Source organism: Pinus tabuliformis, chromosome 2_1 (genome assembly GCF_031772625.1).
Source record: "Pinus tabuliformis cultivar Carrire ecotype Pingquan chromosome 2_1, CPIR1, whole genome shotgun sequence".
NCBI lineage: Eukaryota > Viridiplantae > Streptophyta > Pinopsida > Pinales > Pinaceae > Pinus > Pinus tabuliformis.
Window position 1 is genome coordinate 485,164,554 of NC_142299.1, and position 8,225 is coordinate 485,172,778.

Genomic DNA, 8,225 nt, shown 5'->3' on the forward strand with positions numbered 1-8,225 from the left:
ATGGAGATCGAGGCTCAGGAATCGAAGGATAAGGCACATAAAACGACCATTGACCAAACTAAAGATGTCGAGATGGAAGAAGTACACCCCAGTAAAATGGAAAAAAACTCAAAAGATAGAGGAAGAAGAAATTGGGACCAGGTTGGTAGAGAAAAGACTAGATCAACTAGCATTCCAGATGACCTTGGAAGGCCCATTATAGACTGCTGCTTCATCCTCCTTAGAGGTAGCTATTTTAAGTTCCAAAGGAAATGCAACTGTTACTGAGACAAGCTAGCATATTGGAAAGGCCATTGAAGGAATAAACAAGAAGGGAAGGGAATAAATGCAACAACAAATGGAATCTCACTCAGTCCCTTATCACAACAGACTCATGGCTTCCATGGACTTAGAGAGAAATCAAAAGAAGTTCTCCCTGCAACACCCACTAGCACAGCAATTACCTTCGGGCTTTCAGTTCAAGGCCCTAGACATTTCATTAGACTTGAACAGTATCCCTCTGCCGGATAAGATTAACTTCCACAGGAAAATGGGCGAAATGTTGTATAGTGAGCTCAATAGAAATCCAATTACCATCAACAAGGTTGAGAAGCTATTAGAGAAGGTCGCAACAAGGTTGAAACAGGAGAGAGTTAACTACAGAGATCTACACACACGGAATGAGAGATTCAAATACTTGATTGTGAAGTTTGGGGTAAATCCAGAAGACAAATTTTCATTTGAATCCCTCCTCCAAAGTTCACAAGAAGAAATAAAGGAGCTGAGGCACAAACTGAAGATGTTAGGTAGTGAACATGTGCAATCTAAGGAACTTGCACATCTGGAAGAAGAGAAAGAAATCCTAGCCAAAGAACTAATATAAATAAACAATGAGATAGTAGCCCTCAAGCAGCAAGCAACGAAACTTTAGCAGAGGATAGACATGCACATTTTTGTAGTGCTTGTGCCTAAAAATCCCCAAAATCCCACAGAGCAGCTCACTAAGACACTCACCGAACTCCAACTTTCGGAAGGGGAGCTTAAGAAAGTGCAAAAGCATTTGGAAACTGCCCAGATAAACCTAGCACAAAAATAAAAATAGCTTATGATATCCATGACCAACGCAGACCTAATTGGTAAGAACCTACAGGCAGAAAACCAGGAGATTGCTAAGCTGAAAGGAAACATGTCTCTCCTGCATGCCAAGCAACTTTTTTGGGATGAAATCATAGAAGAAATGAAAAGAAATTGGGAGTACATATCTCAAATGGATGAACAAATTATTTTGATCAAGAATTATGAGTTTTCATCCTAGCTGCCAAAGATGATGGGGAAAATAACTCCTACATTGCCAAGAATTTCTTTCAGTTTGTGAATGAAAGGCCACTCAATGAGTTGATGCCAATTGATGTAGTAGATAGAGTGATTGTTATCATGGAGATATCTAAAGTTGTCTAGAAGAAGGAAAAATTCATAGCTGAGGAATGCTTAGGGGTGGTGCAAAAAGATGTGGATTGTTTCCATGTTGATTTTGATGAAAGAGTCAAGGCAGGGTTGCCTAGCTACTGGGATCTTATGGGAATGAAAATCCCATGGCCAAAATATAACCAGATGTTAGTGGAGGCCAAGAGCAAGGAATATTGCTATCATGAGAAGACTTCCATCCTTAAAGGTAAAAAATTGGTTAACTATCTGATAAAGGAATTCCAATTGCTAGGGTTGGTAAATACCTTGTTCTTCCCTAGGTTGGACTGTATAGGGGTCACGAATCTCAAGATCAAATATCAATGATTATTTCATGCTCCTCAACCAGCACCAACACTATGGCAAAGATGTGAGAAATTTTTCAATCCTCATGTTCTTCTGATCATCAACCCAATGACACTTCCCCTAGAACCTGGTTATCATGACTAAGGATATTGTTGATCGTGTCAATCATGACACTATAATTTTTTGTTTTATGTAAATATTTTATTTCAAAAGAAACAATTTCAGTTAGTTAGAGTTCAGTGATTACAACTATGCCACTGAGCACACTGGTATTTTTTTATAATGATTTACTAACAAATCAAGAAATAATATTTTGTAATGGGTTCTCCCTCTAAGGCCCTATAAAAACAATTTAGGATATATAACCAAAGGTTCGGAATTTTGGTTTTCAAAGAGAGAAGCTCCACAGTTTTTCAATGAAATGTATCCTCTGTGGAATATTAATAAATTATTTTGGCGATTATAGCTCATATAAATGTGTAGTATGTATTTCTCCTTATGTTTTTTCCATATTTTTTTCACTCTTCTTCTCATATTACATGTAATAGCAGTTGTTGGATATGTTTTGCATAGAGTTATGGATTCATCTAGGTCTAATTTTGATTAAATATGCTTATAACTAATATGAATTGTTGTCCTTAAAATGTGTTCCATGTATCTTAGCACTTCGTTTAAACCTACTTCTCATATGTTTTACAATGAATTTCAATGAACATGATTCTTAAGTTTAAGCCCTATGCGTTGGTTTTCTTTCCTCTTTATTTCTTCCATTTGATATACTACAAATGACCTATAAAATTACATATGGATATGATGTTGGCTACAAGATCCATATATTAATGCTTCTGTGAGTTATATTTGGAATTCAATCTTATATTTCTCCTCTTAAGGAAGGTTCTGAATCAATTTCATCTCGAATATGATAAATATTGAGTGTAATATAAAATATCAACATATCCTTGAAGCACTCATCAAGATGTCCTAGGAACTGGTCTCCTTTCAACCCAGATATTACCTCTAGGCGCTACAACATCTTCTGGCGCCATTGTTAGGGACAAATCAGAAAATTTCCCTAGGTACAACATTCACACACCCTTTAGTAAGGTAAGAAATAAGGGGTGTGGGTTGTAGATCTCTCACCTGGGTGACTCCACTTTCTAATTTTTATTTTGTTTTGAGTATCCTGGCTTTCAAAAGGCCACACACTCGCTCTGACACTTTCCAACAAAGAAATCCTCCTGTGTTTAACCCTGAAAAGGTAAATGTGAATTATTCCAATCACAAATCCATTATTTGGGACGCACTGTCTCAAAAGAGGGAGTAGTATTTAATCCATAGAAGGTTAAGGCCATTATGGAATGTCCAACCCATAAGAATGTGGCTAAAGTTAGGTATTTCATGGGATTGGCTAGCTATTACATAAGGTTCATTAAGAACTTCTCCAAGATTGGCCACCCAATTACTACATTGCAAAGGAAAGGGAAGAAGTTTGAATGGAAAAATAACTGTGTAGCAAGCTTCAATCAACATAAGTAGTTGTTAATCAATGCAATAGTACTAAAAATAGTATACCCTGAGAAGGATTTTTTTTTTTGCATAGACTCCCTACAAAGATGGGCTTGGTGGAGTCTTGATGCATGAAGGCCAAGTGATTTGTTATGAATCTTGAAAATTAAATGAACATGAGCAAAAATATGTAACTCGTGACTTGGAATTGGTTGTAATCATCCATGCATTGAAAATGTCGAGACACTACCTTCTGGTTAGAAAATTCTCTAATTATTGATCATGAAGAGCTAAAATATTTGTTTAATCAACCTAAATTAAATGTGAGGCAAGCTAGATGGTTGGCCACACTCAATGAGTTTGATTTCAAGATCAAATACATCAAAGGAAAATAGAATAGAGTGACTTATGCACTCAAAAGGAGAGTGAAAATAAACCATATAGCAATCATAAGTTCTTATGAACTGATCGTGAAGAAAGGATAAAAAATTCAATGCAACAAGATGAAAAATTTGAGTAGTTAAAGGAAAAAATACTACAATATTCTTTGGGTGATTAGGACAAGGAATATTGCCTCAATCAGGTTGTAGTCTACAGTGAGTTGTTTCTTGCACATTTTCAAGGTTGGTGTCTCAATTAGGTTATAGCCTACTGCAAGTAGCAGCGTGCATGTAAGACCCCACCCCACATTTACCCACTTAACCTGCTCACTAGGGTAAACATGAGATGAGAGTTACTATGTGTGACTCGATTTCCAAGATGCACTTATGGAAGATGAGGTCCACTTGTCCAAAACTAACTGCAAACACCCAGTGTCACATGATCAAACTGTTATTAGCCTAACTTGACCCAACATTATTTCCTTTTAGTTTCATTTCCTTAAATTTAACACAACTTTCTATTTTTGGTAGTTTTTCGGGTCCTAAACTTCCAAGGTTGTTTTGAGGGGCTAAACGACATTTTTCAAGGAAAATGGGGAGACTAGAAAAGTGCCATAAATCTATGCCAAAGTTACAAAACAGGGATGTTGGCAGTCAAAATTATTCATTTAAAGAAACACTTTGTATACATAGTACCTGATGAGCCCCAAAAATGGATAATTATTTGGGCTCATTCAACCTCCTAATTCGACTTAATCCACCATTCTCATTATTTTATTGCATGTTTTTTATTATATTTATGCTAATAGAGTGAACTGGGTTAGTCATTATGCCAACAAGTCTAATGGGTGCTTTGTGTAGCCTTTTTGGTCAATTTGGAGACAAAATTGAAGGTTTTAATGAGCACTTGGCAGCCAAATTCGTGGGAGAACAAGGGAGAGGATTTGTAGGAAGGTGTCCCCTTCATTTATGGGCCCTTACCTCGAATTATCCACCATCAGCTCGGAGTTCAAGGGCCAACAAATCAATTAACACAAGGGCAGCCAAGCAAGTCAAGTAGGACTGTTGTTAACTACAAGTTTTGGGCATCCGAGTCCCTAATGTTTAGGAGGACTGTTGGGGTCCTCAATTTGTATAAATAAGAAGGCTTAGGGCCTCATTTTGGTTAGCTAGTGGTTAGTCATTTTTTAGCCAATGGTTAGTCAATTTGTAGGCAGAAGTTAGCTAGTCTGTACTTCGATTTTTAGGCAGTAGATTAGCTTTGCTTTCAGCACATTTTCAAGTTTCCCTTGTGGATAGTTTTGATGTAACTCTTCTTTTCTTGCTCAATAAAGATGAATCCAGCTTTTCACCAGCTCTAAATCTCTCTTAGGAGGCTGTAGCTCTTGGAGTTGGGCCCATCTCAAGCGCCCAGTACCTCCTTTGTTTATCTTTATGTGTTTTTGCTGCATTCTTAGAATAAAATCTGCTATTTAGATTCGAATCTTGCTTTGTTATTTAGATTGCTTTTGATGGTTAAAGTAGATTTTCATGTTTAGAATAGATTGGTAGGATAATAACAAGAAAAAGGCTCCAAAAAAGGGTCAGCAAACACTTTTGGTTTCACCTCTTCCTTATTGGATCAGGGGCTGGAGTTGAAGTAACCGTGCTGTCCCAAACAAAAACACTAGTTTGCTTTACCATGCAATCCTTAGTGTGTTGTTTTCATTTTCAGAGGTTGGTTACATGTTCAGATCTTTGAATGCTTCATTTCATAGTTAATATACATGGTTTCCTTGCAAATAAAGCTGTTGTCCATTCTCGTTACTGTTAGCCAGATCATATTAGGGTAGCATAACTAGATCTTTGTTTTCTTGCATGTCTTTGTTGGTTCAGTTGGAAACACAAATTGCAGAGCACCTATACCACTTCTCTATCTGCCCAGACTCCTTCAAACCCATATTCTCCATCTCCTAACTTGGTTTCTTGCCTCACATTGCCAGATTTCCCTCATAACTGTCATGGCGGAAAAAGTCATTTGGGCTGACACAACTGACCTCCCTAGGAGTATAAACTCGCTAGCGACAAACAAGACAAAATGGAGTGATCTTTCTCTAAATCTACCTTTTACAACATGAAAAGTACAAGTGTTTAGGCTTACCTTATTCCAAAACGCTGTTGTTGTAGTCCGTTCTTGGCAATCCGGATGAGCTCTTCCTTCAAGTCAATTCCTGCAACCACAAACAATCAAACAATTACCAAGCACTTGTATTTCATATAATAAAACATAGATTCAACATGCAGACCAAGGAACACATGAAATAACTCATTAACACAAGCTATTGAGAAAAATAAACCAGTTTGTATTAATAACGAAACAAAGAAACTCTTACAACCTGGCCTTGGTGTTGTGCAAGTTCCTCCCAGGGTCCATCAAGTGTTTTCCTCTACTTTGACAAAGCTCACCCACTTCCAAGTAGAATCATGTAAAGACAATCTCTCCTCACAAAGGTTCTAATGGAAGACCTAAATCTTGCAGCATTTACCCAAAGAAAATGTATAGCTCCAACCTCCCCTCCTTCTGGCTCAATGCCTTTATTTATAGTGCTGTAAAGAGGTTATTCAGGTCCACTATCAATGGGATCATCCCCCTCTATGGGTGGGATAGCTCCCTTATTGATGGGATAAGTCCCCTCTTAATAGAGATACATGAACCAACTGGAGGCGCATCCATTTCATCAAACCGACCTCTAGAATGTTCTAGAAGTAACCACAAGTAACTTTTTCAAGATAAAACTTGCGCATTTTGCCTTTTACAGAAGGACGCACCTGTCCTTTAACATACAGAGCGTCCATGGACGCAGTTTTTGTGAACATGACCTGCGTCCCCGCAGGTAAGGCTAGAGAGAACCTGCGACCCCAGAGATAAACATAGTTTTTACAAGACTTTCTCTCTTCTTTGAGTTTGAGATGGATAACAGAGGCATAAAGACTTGCCTAAGAGGGTAGCATGACTGTTGATTTGAGCCATACTAACTGTAAGTAGTCAAGGTGACATTTTTTAGTGTAACAGATTGCCCCCTAAAGTGCGAAGCCTGGAATAGATTGGTGTTTTGTAATTCTAGGAAGGGTGAAGCGCTTTATCATTTCAAGGATTGACTTGTGGATGACCTGGTTAGAACCTGCAATTTTCAACACAAAATACATGTATAAGATTATATCATCACTGAGGTAGGCATTCCCATACTCAGATTCAAAACTTTAACTAATGGACTAACTATTCTGATACAGGAATGATCTTGCAGTACATCATTTTTATAGACTTTTGTAGACACAGTATGGGCGCAACCATCTGTTTATGATTAGTCTACATAGACAATGAATACAAAACTCCTCGCAGCCTGGATGGTGGAAACTAGATCCAGGGTCTTCACTTCTACTTCCCGAATTGGTACGATCCTAAACATGTGATTAAATGATTTGATGTCGAACATGTTAGAAACCACTTGATTACCAGTCGATGATGTGAACTGTTAACAAGCATGAGAGAGACCACCAGTAATGTCAATGGTTCTCAAAGTACCAAGCACAACCCGTGAAATGTGAATAGATGTTCTGATGTCGAACACTTCACGGAATCCTTTGATCGAAAGTCAATGATGTAAACTATCGTCAAAGGCGAGAAACCTGCCATTGATGCATGCAGACTTCAAGGTACTGTCGATTCCTAAGTCATCTTTCTAGATAATGTGTCGATGTCGATAGAAAGCGACTCGTTGCAGGCAAGCCTGCAACACGAAATCATTGTTCAAGTTGAAGAAATGTTGCTGTAAGGACTGACTCAGGGATGGTAAAATGGATGATAAGTATTTTGCAGATGAAAGTTTTGCTTGCAGACCTCTTGAACACATAACGACACAACAGATGGTTTGGTGACGAATAACTCAAAGTTGATCCCTGAACCCGGTTAAAGATTTTCAAAGTGATTTGGTCAACTGTGAGGTAAAAGATTTCCCAACCCAGGTGAAATGCAGAAGTGTCGTGTTCAAGAGTGGTAATAAAGTTTCGTTTGAGACAAAAGGTGACAAATAGGTTCATTCTTCTCTCTTTTCCCCCACCATTTCTGGCAAGTACCTCTTTATTTTTAACAAGCTTGAGGAGGATAACATATGCTTGGTTATAAGCTCATCCTTCGGACGAGTCCAACCTAGTTTAAATTCGAACCCTAGGAAGGAGTGGTTCATTCCTGTTTGTAATTGAACAGGTCCTTTACTGTAAAAGTTTAACGAGCCCAGTATAGGAGAAACTCGGCGTTTTTCATTTTTAGAGAGTCTGAAAAACTTAAGGAAACTCCACGTTGAACTTTTTCGTAAATTTGTGTCCCTCAAGCCCGAAAAAGTATAAAATAATACCTGGGGGAACTGCTTGATCTTGCGACCAAGGAGTACTTTCATAATAGTGTCGTTGACCTGAAAAGTAAAAAGCGATCAAAGACACGTCGTTTTAGTTCCTTATCGAGTTTGAAACGACAAAAACCCGGCAATCTTTTCCTGATTTTACGGTCAGAAAAGAGCTAAAAGGGGACCGTCTTTTAATTCCGTTTTAACGAGT